General features: G+C 32.1%; 1 protein-coding gene and 1 long non-coding RNA gene across 19 annotated transcripts in view; one reads left to right on the plus strand and one right to left on the minus strand.

Annotated features, from left to right (window-relative positions):
• Positions 1-9,418, plus strand: part of LOC144375897 (uncharacterized) — a 72,379-nt gene extending 62,961 nt beyond the window's left edge. Inside the window, exon 4 of the long non-coding RNA XR_013435748.1 lies at positions 9,279-9,418. This is a non-coding gene — a long non-coding RNA (uncharacterized LOC144375897). The remainder of the gene's footprint in view (positions 1-9,278) is intronic.
• Robo2 (roundabout guidance receptor 2) overlaps positions 1-14,061 on the minus strand; it is a 1,537,051-nt gene that overhangs the window by 658,082 nt on the left and 864,908 nt on the right. The window lies entirely within an intron of this gene.

Below are 14,061 nucleotides of genomic sequence, written 5' to 3' on the forward strand. Positions count from 1 at the left end.
AAATTTGGATGAAACAAGTATTAAGAAAGAAGACAACTGTAAAATTATTTTCTCCTTCATATTAAATGTAGGGTGGGGTCCACGAGTGAAACTCAGTGGTAGAGCATGTGCTTCTTATGTACAAGCTTTGGGTTTAGTCCCTCACACCTAAATAAACCAATCAAACAAAGAAAACACTGATAGGATGTATATACAAGTGTTTTAAATTGTTTTTAAATGAAAATACTATTTTTGGTTTCTTGTATGATATGATATCCCTACAAGTTACCAAAAAGATCAAAGGAAATATGGAAATACCACTGAATACATTTAAAATTAAATTAAGACTAATGTTACCTTGATTTAAATGAAGAAATAATTTTTTTTGGAAAAATTTTCTCATGAGAATTATCAGATTTACACGTATTAAAATTTATATTTTAAATTAAGTAATCAGAAATTTTCCCAATTTTGCCCCAGCTCATAAACCTTCTTAATAGTTCCCCAAGAGATATATCATCAGAATTATACTTTTAACTTGAAAATTATCAAATCATATTTGCTATCAAACATTTTCAAAGAGTGACTGACATCATGTTCAATTGTGTTTGTTAAAATAAAGTTTAAAAGAATACACTTGATGAACTATTAAATAATTTTGTAGAAACATCAGCCAGAAATCCCACATAATTGATCAATCAAGAGATAATATTGACAAACTATTCCTGTTTATATAAAATTGATACTAAAATATCACTAATTTGTAAGTATATGATTACTCAAATGTAATTCCTATTATGCAAAATAATAAAATCTTCTTAAAGGAAGATACTTCATATTTCATTATCTTTGTTTTTATTCCCTGCTTCTCAGTAAGGAAATCCATGTTTTCCTTTTGCATTGGATTCTACAAATTATGTACCCATTCTGGTCACTGTCTAGTATGTCTAATTTTCTTAATTACAATAAAAAAAGGGGGATTTTTTTACTTCAGTTCATCTTAATGTCTAGATACTATAACAGTTTTACTTTTGTCATCTGATATTTCTCCTTTTTCATTGGATCCTGAGGTTCTCCTTGGCTACATAGCTGGCTTCATAATTGCTCATATTTTCCAGAGAAATAAAGAACCAAAGGTTTTGTAGCATAAAGCCATCATTTGGAAATCTTATGGTTTTCCAGATCCCCAGATGTTATCCTCTTATATATGACTATCAGAAAGGACATTTTTTAAAAAAAAATATTTATTTATTTTTTAATATTTATTTTTTAGTTTTAGATGGACACAATATCGTTATTTTTATATGGTGTTGAGGATCAAACCCAGTGCCTCACACATGCCAGGCGGGCGCGCTACCACTTGAGCCACATCCCTAGCCCCTGGAAAGCACATTTTTAAAAAAGGACTTTCTTTTCCCCTGTATGAGAGGTTCCCAGAAGCCATTTTTTTTTGCCATATTTGACACAGCTGGTAAATGAGCAAAAGACAGGAATTGTTATAGAATCCCCAAACAAACTGCACTCTTCTTTCAGCACCACCTGGGGCTCTTCATGTATGAACAGGAAAAGGAAATATGCAAATATTCATATTCATTTGCATAGAGCTGATTCCACTGAATAGTTTCCTTGGGTTTCCTAACGTTTTCACCATTTTCTCAGCATATACTTATCAATCATTTTTCTTGTCAGTAAGAACTTTATTTTGTGTGTGTGTGTCCACGTTAAGTGTTGCCTGAAGGTACTGCAATTTCTGAATCCACTCAAGGAAAGGCTTTCCTCGGAAAAGTCTATAATTCTCAACAGAAAAGAAATCACTCTTACTGAAAAAGCAAATAGTAATGATCCCAATGCATAAAAGTAAGTGTTTTACTCTTTGTGGAAAATCCAATAGGCACTTTACAGGGAATAATATGTAATGTATATAACCTGAATTGTGTGCAATGAATTTAGTCTATGAGGCATACTTTGTCTATGCAATTGTGGTTACATTTAGAGATTTCTATGAATATAGATATTACTATCTATCTAAGTTACTAACTTCCAATGTAAAATGCTTTGGTATAACTTACTATTTCATTTTGCAAAAGTACACCGAGAATTCAACTGAATTTCAATCTATATTTTTCACTTTGTCTTTCTAAAAGACTAATCAATGGCAAGAGGTTGGGCTGGCACTTCAGTGGCAAAGAAGTCAGTAGCTAAAATATAGTCATTGTCATGTTTCTGCACAGAACATATTTGATAAAAATCTAAAATGCTAAAATGCTTAAATTTATTTATTTGCTAAAATTTGCTGGTCCTAAAAAATTATTCGAAGCTATAACTAGCTTAGTAATAAAGAAGGGCTTTTATGATGTTGAATAACTGATTTCTTGATTTTATTATAGAATGGATAATACACAGAATTAACATTTAAAGAAACACTCATGTAAAATACACACACAAAGCAAGGAGAAGCGTCCCTTCCCTGATTGTTGCTAAATAGGTGATCCAGATAATTATTCACTTTAATTAGCCCCAGGGAGTAGCTGAAGGTGAAGTCCTTAGAATGCCTTGTCTGCTTTCACAAGTGGGGAGGGCGTGACTCCCTGCGCAATGCTGATCTTCAACACAGGTGAAGTGACAGAGAAATGGCTCTCTGAGACCTCTCCAAACCCCCGAATTACTCACTCATATATCAACTCAGGCAGTTTCATGGGGAGAGTCACATTTTGACAAAGGGTCAAGGTTTCGGATTTTAGAGTCGGAAGGCTCATCATCCCTGCCTTTCCCTTTGTCCTCCCACATTATTAACTCAAAAAAATGTTCACATGGAGTATCAGTAATTAGACTGGATCTGGACCGCCACCAAGGTTTACTATCAAATTTCTTTCCTGTTTATGTTTGAGTTACTCAGCAGTTATCTGTGTGTTCTTTGGACATATAAGATCTATTTTTTAAAACTCCCTCTGTACAAAGAATGTAATCTTAGCTGACTGGGTTCTGGATTGTATCACTGTATTTCTCTATTTCAAATCTCAGAGTAAAGAGAGAAAGTAGTAATTCATCATTAACAGCCTTCTCTGGATTCAGGAAAACACACACACACACACACACATTTTGTTTAAAGGCTTCATTGCTTAATGTCAAATACATACTGCCTAATTAACTTTAGTTCAGTGAAATAGAATTTTTGTCTATAAATTAGCCTTTTATGTAATGATTATGAATTTGCTTCTGATATGATAATTTTCACTTCTACTTCTATTTGAAGTTTTATTTGGGTCATTAAAATTGGAGAATAATTCATTGAAAAAGAGAGCAATTAGCTGTTATTGATTGAGAATTATAAGAACATGCAGAAAGTTAATTGTCTACTGATTATTCTGTGCTGATAAATTTGACAGGTTTGTAAATTATTTTATCTACCAAATGGAATTTTAGCTTTCTAAACAACTTATGTTCCTTGATGGATACTTGAACATTTGAGCTTGGTTACATTGGAACATTTGTGCCCTGTTACATTTTTATTTTAAAAAAAAATCATAAGAAAAAGCAGCAGATATTTAGAAAGAAAATAGATTTTTTATCTATTTGTATTTTATTTCTGATTCTAATTCCTCTTATATCACTAGAACTAAAAATTTCTCAGTTCTGATTTCAAATTTGCTATCAAATCATTTTCTGTTTATGTGTGAGATACTCAGCAGAACCCAGATATAGGAGCTCCTATATCATAAACTCTAGTAATTTTAAGGGATTTTTGGAAGCACATGACAGTAATTTCCTGTTACAGAAAATAAAGCAAACACCGAGAAATTATTTGCATCAGATCACAAAACTGGGGTCTGAATCAGCCTTAAAATCTGCATACTCAAGTTTTATTTTATTTTTAACTGGCACATAATAATATTATGAGTTTATAAGCTATAAATTTTGGAGGTGATGACATGCTTCTTACTCTGATTTGGTCATTATGCCACGTAACATGTATGGAAAATAGACTCTTACATCTACTGTTGAGTTTTTTTAATCTGTTAGTGTTTCAGAATTGGCTTTTGGTTTTATAATTTGAAAACTTGTGTGACTTATTTTATCCCCCTGAAAAGTCCTTTTGAAGATTAACTGAGTTTTCAGAAAACTTATAGAACATTTTGATATATATTATATAATTTATGAATCATCAACTTATATTTGAATAATTATTAGCATTTTGAGAAGAAAATCCCCTCATATTTGAAAACTATAACAGTACATACTTTGAATAACTGGGAGAACTGCAAATTTTAACTATAGAACATCTATAATAACAAATACTACTGAATGTCATAATTGGGTACTCAAAGTTTAACTTTTTAATCTAATTAAAAAATTAGCCCATTATAGAAACAATAGTTGCTCTCACCCATTTTGTGTAAGCTTGACTGTTTTCCCTTTAGGTGTGCCTGCCTTAATCTAATATATACTCACATATTAGAACACACACATATATGTGTATGCATATTTGTATTCAGAAGGGGTTTCTAATTCTTCCAAATATGGAGTGCATTGACTTTCACAGAAATTCCAATAAATCATTGTTAGATTAAAAAGACAATGCTACATCAGATCAATAAGAATTGTGCTGAGCAACAAATATACCACTTGTTGACAGTCATTTCCATTTCCTTGAAAGAACTTATAGTTTGCGATAAATATGGTTTTGTGTTCCTGAAAATGAAATCACCAGCAAGCGCCTATACTTCTTCATTTCTTAAAATATATTCCTGCTTAATTGCTAAACTAATCTCTCAGTTGTTTATGTCAGAAGTGCAGATGATGCATCGTAGAATCTTTCCAAATGCCCGCCAACACAGATACTATTAAAACCTGTGTTTTTCTCAGGATCATTTAGGTGACAATTTTTAGAGAATATTTCAGTAGAGTACCTAAAGCATTAGGAAGTAATGAAAAAGGACATATCTGCCAAGCTTTCTTTTTGAAATAATTAAATGACACTTGTCCCTTCTCAAGAAGAAATATTATAGCATGGAAAGTGTTTTAATGATTAAAGCTGTGATGCATATTCATTTACTGCAAACTTTATGTACATAGTGACAATGGTTTTATAATTTGAAAACTTGTGTAACTTATTATGATTTCTAAGAGCTGATAGCTCAAACTAAATTTACAGTGCTTTCTCATCATTTCATGTATAAACAATAATTTAAATAGCCTAATTTTTACAAAAATTCAAGACTCATCTGCAATTGCTGAACATATATCAGTTTTGCTAGATTCAGTCGTTATTGTAGTTCCTAAGAAGTTCAGAAATGCCAAAGAGTTTTAGAATAATGTCCCAATTAAGACATCTTGCATAGGGTGTGGAAAAAATGCTTCTCTGAGAAGACCATTGAGTACTTCTAACTTTCAAGTAAATTATATGACAAGGAGAGGAAATGGAAAAAAAAATAACCCTTTTCTCTTTGAATATTTTCTTCTTCTATTTTCTTGGTAAGATCAACTAAAAGCTTTACTTGAGATGAAATCCGTCTTGATTTTTGCATTAAAATAGTCTATAATTATGAAACAATAATCTTGAATAAAAAGTCTCCTGTATTGAAAAGTTTCCCAAAGAGGCTAGGTTAAAATGTCATTTAAAATTTAATCCACCAAGAATTACTGCATAGACAAAAACACAGCAATGAGATCAGATTCAAGTATGGTGAGATTCCATCGATTTTTATACTGTCATTTCTCTTGTCCTTTCATATTTTGTTGCTCTGCACATGCATATTTTAAGGAAAAAATTCTTTTGGGTTTATATCTGTCTTTTAGAACACAATACAAGGTCAATATTTCTAAAGTTTTGTGGCCAAAACATGGAACTTTAATGTTCCAAGTTAAAAAAAAACTTGAGATTTTCTTAAAGATTAATCAAATTGTGCACTATTTTAGTTTTTATCAAACTGAAGGAAAAATCAATTACATGTATAACATGTACCAAATCCTTCAGCACTGATAGATTTGGAAAGCATAATGCTCATCAAGTAAGTTAGTCAACAGATGCCCCATAAGCAAATGTGTATAAGACATCCTTGGTTAAAATAAATATTAAATATTCAATATTGATTTGTTTCTATCCAAAATCAACTTCACTCAAAGGAGGGAAAGGAATTAACATTACAAAGAAAAAGATTTTCATTTTTAGGGTTGACAATTTTTCCTTGCCTTTTGACTTATTAGTAACATGGTATTAAAACAGAAACACCATGGAGAGGGCTTATTGTCTTTCGTCATTTAATTAATGAATATTTTTTCCCTTAATTTTTGCTACATTAAAAAAAAATTATGATTCTCATAGTAGTTTTAGTATCTAATAGAATCTCCAGCAGCTAGTAGGCACTCAATAAACTTATCAAATTATCAACTAAATATATAACTTGAAGAGGTCAAGTATTTTTGTTCCTACTGTTTATCTGTGGCGGTTGATGTATCTGTTACACAATGGTTTCATTAATGAGGTTCTAGGCATTAAGTTAGTTAGAAGAGATCGAAATAAAACACACAGACTCAATTATCTTAATTCTATTGCTAGGTCTGAGATGGCTCCCCTCTCTGGTTTGCTCCTTTAGCCACCCAGCAGGGCAGCAAGGATTACTCAGGGCTAGCAGGAAAGAGAGAGAGAGAGAGAGAACACGCTGGGGACTAGCCTTTTATTGGGGAACAAGAGATTCAGGGGAGAATTCCATCCAATGAAGGTTGAGGGGGGGGCTGCACTCCAAGGTCAGGGTCAGTGATTGGGTCTCCGGGATCAGTGGTCAGGCACACCCCCACACGGATGGGCTCTCTCATCAGGAAAGGGTCAGGAAAGCTTGACACTGCCAAAGCGCCTCAGGCCCTTAGCGGGAGTCACCCAATCACGTGTTAGAATGGCTTCCCACAGAAGAGGAATAGAAGGAACAAAATTATGAGAAAAGTAAAAACAGAAATTCAATCTCATAATATCCTATACAACATTATATAGTAACCATTTGTTTTACCAAGAGAAATTCATCCTCATGTAGGCAAGGCAAATTTACTTAACTATACATGTTTTTATCTGTCTTGATGGGCAAACTCAGAATTTCATTTTGCAGTAATTTTTACATTGGAAAATTTTACTTTTTAGGTAAATTAATAATAGTTTTTATAACCTCCAAATAAACCAAAACAGAATTGTCATCATACAAAAAATAGAACTAAAATAATTTAGGAAAATAAAACACTCAGTTTAGGATTTTGACACTTAAAATATTAACATATATAAAAAGATTGAGGACAAGAATTATTCCACATAGCAAGAAGCCCCAAAGGGTGCAGTAATGTGGTTAATGTGATGTTTAAATAATGCCACTGGGGATCAAGGTACTTTCCATCTTTTTCCTCCACTGCCCTCTGCATTCACTTATTCATCCATTCATTCAAATATTCATCCATTTCAACTATGAGGACTTATGTAAGCCAGGTAATATTGGACATTTGGGACAGAGCAATCAACAAAACACACACAATCCCAGCTTTCCTCCATCTCACTGTATCTGGAAAGAGCACATGCAGACTTGTAACTTCATTACATTTTTACAAAGCCTAAATTACTCTGCAGCCTAAAAGTATCTTTAAAAATATACAGACAAATTAAAAATGAATCATTTAGTATCCTTGCACTCCAACTGGGAGGTACCAATCTAAAGAAAAAGGGGATAAAGAAAATTCTAAGGCATAGTGGTGAAAGGCATAAGCATTTAAGCAGTTATAATATTATGGGTTGTACAACAGCCTCTGTTTTCTTAAGAAAACAGATCTGAAGTTCAGACTAAGGTCTTGTCCTAGTTAGGCTATTTATTCTTTGTATCCAGGATAAAAGATATATCTTACATATATCTTTTATCTATCTGTATTAGAGTTTTTTTTTCATCTAGAAATGGAACCACAATGGCAACAATGTCATATAATGTTACTGTGTAGACCAAATAAATTTGTAAAAATAAATATACATATATATAAATATATATATATATATTTATATTAGTAGGTGCCAAGTGATTTTCAAATACTAATCATATGAGTCCAAATCCAAAATTATTAGCTGGGTATCATATGTCTTTTTAGCTAAATAAACCAAATGAATTGTGTAGTTTTTTTGAAATCACTATCACCCTAACAATATTTTTCATTAAAATTATTTTATGGAAAATATTTATGGTTACATTTTACATCTACATATATTTAATTGAACTATGTACAGGCAATAGATCTTTCACTTGGTTATAATCATATATAAGTATTTAAATCAACTTGTATAATTTGAGCAGATATATTATTATATCAAATTTTTATTTTAAGGGATAAATAATACTTTCATATAAGAAAAATCTTTCAATTCAAAAAGGAAATATATGTTAGCTTTGACATGAGGTTAATAGTAGGTCTTATATAAGTTTTTTTAATAATTACTTGAGAACTACAAAATAATAAACACTCCATTTTATGCATGTTTTAAAAATCTCATACAATCTCATCATGCATTCACTTAGACTTTAAGAGATGTGATTTATTTTTTGCCTTTTTGCTTTAACAAATGCATGTCAGAGAGAAGAAAATAAATTCTAGCTTTTACTGATAACCCCTTTATACCTACCTTCAAAATTCTTTTGATAAGAAAAATAAAGTAATGACAGATGAAAACATGATCTAACTCCAATAACTAGATAGCTCTTAACCTCTATACCTATCTTCAAAATTCCTTTGATAAGAAAAATAAAGATATTCAGAGATGAAAAACCAATCTAACTCCAAGAACTAAATTTGGGAGATTTGAGTGCCAGATTTTTACTGCACTGATACTGCCAAATATTTCCAGGACAGTCCTTCAGTACAACATTCCGGTAACTCTGAGCTCTCACATGATGGTGGAATGAGGAACCTAACGGAGAAGCCTGTGGGACACCCAGAGCAACCCAGGCTGAAATCAACAACAAAAGTGTCCCTCATAAATCCTGGATTTCACATAGAGGCTATAATTTTTCAGCCATAGCATTGTCCTGGTTGAAAGAATAACAAATGTGGCTTTTCAATTAGGTCATTCCCAGTGAGGATTAGGAGAAGTTGGGAGATAATCATCTGGATCATGACTCTACCTCTTGCTTGGTATTGCTCCCCCCTTTACAGTAAATTAGAATTTCATATTATTTGGGCTAATAAATATGGATTTTACCATCTTAAAGATATTCTGATACTCATAAGAGTAAATATTAAAGTACTCACTACATTTTCAAACTCAAATTTATATCTCCACATAGGTAACCTTTTTGTTTATAGTCCTGAGGATAGGACCTATGCCATCTGCACATGCCAGTTAAGCACTCCAGTACTGAGCTCCACCTCCAGCCCTTCTACAGATTTTATGACCCCCTTGTCCTTGTGTGTCCCAAGTACATGAAAAAAAAGTAAGTACCATACTTTTTCTCTTCTAATTTCCTCACTCTATTTGTAATATGTAAGTGTAAGCCTGTACTCATGAGGAAAATAAAAGCATTCATGAGTAAAGGCAAAACTCATGACTCCCCCTCAGTTGCCGTATTCACTGTCTGGGATTAAACAATTATCTCCTCTGTACACTACCATCACATTGTTCTCACTTAAATATTGACAAAATTTCGTCTTGGAGAACAAATTTCATGCAACTCTGAAACAGCCATTTTTTTTCCAATGATAGTAATGTTTAAAAAAAAAGAGAGAAAAATTTGGAGGTAACTTGTTAGTTTAAAAAAAATATTTTTCATTACTTATAGAAGCAATCTTTCATTAACCTCAAAGAACTATATGCTTGGAAGAAAAGAAAAAGAGGTATAAGAGGATGCCTATATCAGACTTAGGCATGGGTAAGAGAAACAAGAGTCAGAAATAAAAGTTGATAGCATCAGAAAGACACATAGGAAACTCAATTACTCTGGGCAACTGTAGAGTTGGGGGATAAAAGATGTTCTCTGACCTTGAAGGCTCATATTCATGGTGTAAGTGAAGAGAGATCAATCAGAGCAAGAATGCAGAACTGAATTTAGATTAAATTGGCCACAGGAGCCAGTTCCTAAATCTCAGACTCTCTTGAGTCATAAGATGGATAACCATCAGTCTCATGTACCAGCAGGTGGAGACAGTAAGAAAGGAGAAGTGGTGCCCAGCATGTCACAAAGAGAGGAAAAGTTACCAAACTCAAGTGGGGGAAAAAGATATATTCCTTTATAGAATAATTTATTTACATAGATTTTAAGTTCTAGCATATTATTAGGAGAGCAAAACACCTCAAGTATAACTTGGTTCTATAGCTTTGCTTCTTACCAATAGATATAATTGATAAATTGAGTAAGACTAGAAGAGAAAATAAGACTAGAAGAGAAAATAAACACAGCTTTTGCATAAACCACACATTGTTGTCATTGCTACATGAAGAACAATTCTGATTTCCATTATTGAATTATGTCTTTCCACTAGCACAAATATGCATACATCATTAAGGATACAGTGAACAGTGTTTTTTTTAATTAAATATATTTAAAATGAATTCATGAAAATATATTTAAAATGAATTCATAAGAAAGTCCTCAAGCATCATAAAAAGTACATGGTCCTTCTCCATAAAAATTACTGTGTATTAGAGTGGGGGATAAAGACAGATTTCATGATATGATTGAAAAAAAATGCCTTAATTTTTAATGTCACTTTTGTAGCAGGAAGTGTTAGAAATAAAGTTGAGAACTCTGGCAACACGATTAAGGGAATGCAAGTTTCTTTCCTCTTGTCTGCTTCCCTTCCCTTTCCTGTCCTTGCACAAGCCCTTTGCCTCTTAACTATTTTTTAACTTTTTTTTTTTAACTTTTCCTCTTTTCCAAGTAACTGCATTAGGCATCCGAGTACTTGAAAACCTATAGACACTGTTCAGTTTTGAGAAAAGTTGGTGAAGAGGAGAGAGTAAGGGGAGAATAAGGGCAGAAATGTAAAAGTGAGCCTCAGAGTAGTAAAGGAATTTTGTCCCTATTTTTCTATCAGTGATCCCTCTACATGGTCTGGTCTCCCAGGTTCTCAGGAATAAAGGAAGAACTGAACAAAGATACATTGACCTACCCCTGCAGCTCTGCAAATCTAGGAGATTGAGTTGCCTTTTTTTTTTTTTTTCATTTTAGGATGGCGTGTGGTTGCAGAATATTTTTCCTATCATGTGCAGGACCACTAAAGGTACTCTAAGACCCATAGCTGAGTTTTACTGACACAACAAAGAAAAAGAAAAATATAATGGGCAGTTAGAGAGATGATAGTTATAGACAATTGTCTTCCATAAGAACAGAGTTGTTGGACAGATAGGTGAAAACTATATACTAAAAAGTAGGTGCATTTAAATGCTGAGGAAGGACTTGGACAGAAATCTTAATGTTTCAAAATGGTAGAACTTCAAACATAATAATAATGGTTTTGAAGACAACCTAAAGAAAAGTATCATTTTTCAATAAATGCAAAAAAAATAAAATATATAATGATAAAGACTCAGAGTTTATTTTTTAAATGTAAGCCGATTTCAATGTTGAGTATTTTTTCTAAAAAACACTATATGAACAAAGAAGAAAATAATAAGAAATGTTCAGAAATCATGATGAATATTAAGTTATAACTGGTAATATTCATTGCAAAATAAGTCTGGGAAGAGTCTATATAAAAAAGGCAAATTCTATCAAAATAACACAAAAATGTCTTATTTGATAAATCACTGACAACATGACATTTAAAAAGTTGGTGGCAATGCCCATGATTGCCATTATTATTTAACATAGTTTTGATATTTGCCATTCCAATAATATACTTTTAGAAAAATCAAATGCTGGGCAGCTATGGTGGCATGCCTATAAATCCTGTGACTCAGGAGGCTAAGGAAGGAGAAGCACAAGTTTGAAAGACAGCCTCATAATTTTAGCAAGGTCTAAGCAACTTAGCAACATCCTATCTCCCAAAAAAATGAATTAACCAGGGCTGGGGATGTAGCTCAGTGGTTAAGTGTGTCCCTGGGTTCAATACTCAGGACCAGAAATAATAATAAATAAATCAACTGAAAGGAAGATATAAATTAATTTTTTTGCCAATATAATAACATGCTTATAATACTCAAACTATTATAAAAAGTTACTAGAAGTAATAAAAATTTGTTGTCAGATAAAATGTAAAGATAAAAAAGTCAACAGATTTATTTTACCAATGGAAAGATAGCTTTTATTTGAGAAACTAATTTGATCAAGGAATAATTACTAAATACTACAAAATTAATTTAAGTAGTTCTGGAATCCAATGGAACATCACTACAGAATGTTATCTGAAATTATTCAAAGGTCTAGACAATTTAAAAAGGCAAAGTACTTTTAAGATTTTTTTTGTAATAAACATAAATTTAACTAAAATTCTAATTAGGTCCAAATATGTTATTTTGTAGAATTTTATGAAATAATCTTAACACTTGTACAGAAAAAAATGCCTAAAAATAGTTTGAAAAAATGAGGAAAATTATACTAGTGTGACTATATTCATACTAGACATCAAAACAACCAACACGCAGGATACTCACAAATAAATAGACCAGGGCAAGGAATCAGTCTATGTAAATGTTACTAAAAAAAGCTTTTATAAAAATAATAAGACCCATGGTATATAATGCTGATTGATGCAAATAGCCTTTTATTATAGCTTTGTGCAAACAAGTAGGAAGAAAATACAAAGGAATGTTCAACAGTGATGAATGGCTGAATTCATTATGGTACACCCATCATATAGAATATCAGATATCAGATAGCATTTTTTTTAATGGTATAGGGGATTGAACTCAGGGGCATTTGACTACTGAGCCACACCCCCAGCCCTATTTTGTATTTTATTTAGAGACAGGGTCTCACTGAGTTGCTTAGAACCTCACTTTCATTGAGGCTGGCTTTGAATTCACAATCCTCCTGCCTCCGCCTCCTGAACCACTGAGATCACAGGCATGAGCCACTGTGCCTAGCGGATATTAGATAGCTTTTAAACCAGAATGAATTTGATCTATATCAAAAAATGTCCATGATATTGTTGAATAAGGAAACAGTATGCAAAAGGCATTATATGAAAAAAATCTGGTCTTTATAGTGCTACACTAAAATATGTACAAAAGGTACATTTAATATTTTCCATTTACATAGGGCAAGAATGTTTAAAACAAAGAGAATTGATGAGTGTCAGAAAATATGGATGTCATATATTAGGTTTAGAACATGGGTATTGTTAGGTGTCTGCAAATGGAAGAAGAAAGAAGGCAGAACATGTTTTAGTGTTAAAACAAACCAAATAGGAAAAAGAAAAACAAAAATCTGTATTAAAAAATAAATGCAAGTCATCACAAGTATGCATATACTTAAATTACACATAGAATATATTGCTTAAGAAATTAAATTAAATCTAAAAGTGTTTTAAAAGAAAACATGTTTTTAAGCATCTAAGTAGGAAGTAAATTTAATTAAATTTTTTGAGACTGGGAAGCATGAGAATGCATCTGAATTTTTTTTGTTGTTGTTTTGCACTGCATATCACCCATATGCTGTCCTTCCTCCTGTACCATATTTAAAGAGAATTTAATTCATTATTTCATTAATAGATATGTTGAGCATCTTCCATGAGCCAAGGATTTAAAATGGAATGAAACATTTCAAAATCCTTGCCCTTCAGAAGCTATGTTCCAGTGCCAGAGAACAAGTTAAATATATAATATGTAATTTAGGAGTACATTCTGCAGATAAAAATAAATTAGAGAATATGGGAGTGTTGCAATTTAATCAAGTGCGGTCAGTGGAAAATGACAAAATACCTACAAACCCTCACGCCAGGGACTGGTTTCATTATGCTCTTGCTCTTGGGCAAGTCCAATTAGCTCAGGATTCTCATCAAAGTAAGAAGTTTCCCTCGGGTTTATTTATTTACATTTGGACTCTGTTTTATTCAGTATTTAATGTATTCCTAAGCAATCATTTGGCTTAGATGATTCAGCCTAAACATCACAGGATTGAGGATTTATTT

The sequence above is a fragment of the Ictidomys tridecemlineatus genome, chromosome 3, assembly GCF_052094955.1.
Source record: "Ictidomys tridecemlineatus isolate mIctTri1 chromosome 3, mIctTri1.hap1, whole genome shotgun sequence".
Classification (NCBI taxonomy): domain Eukaryota; kingdom Metazoa; phylum Chordata; class Mammalia; order Rodentia; family Sciuridae; genus Ictidomys; species Ictidomys tridecemlineatus.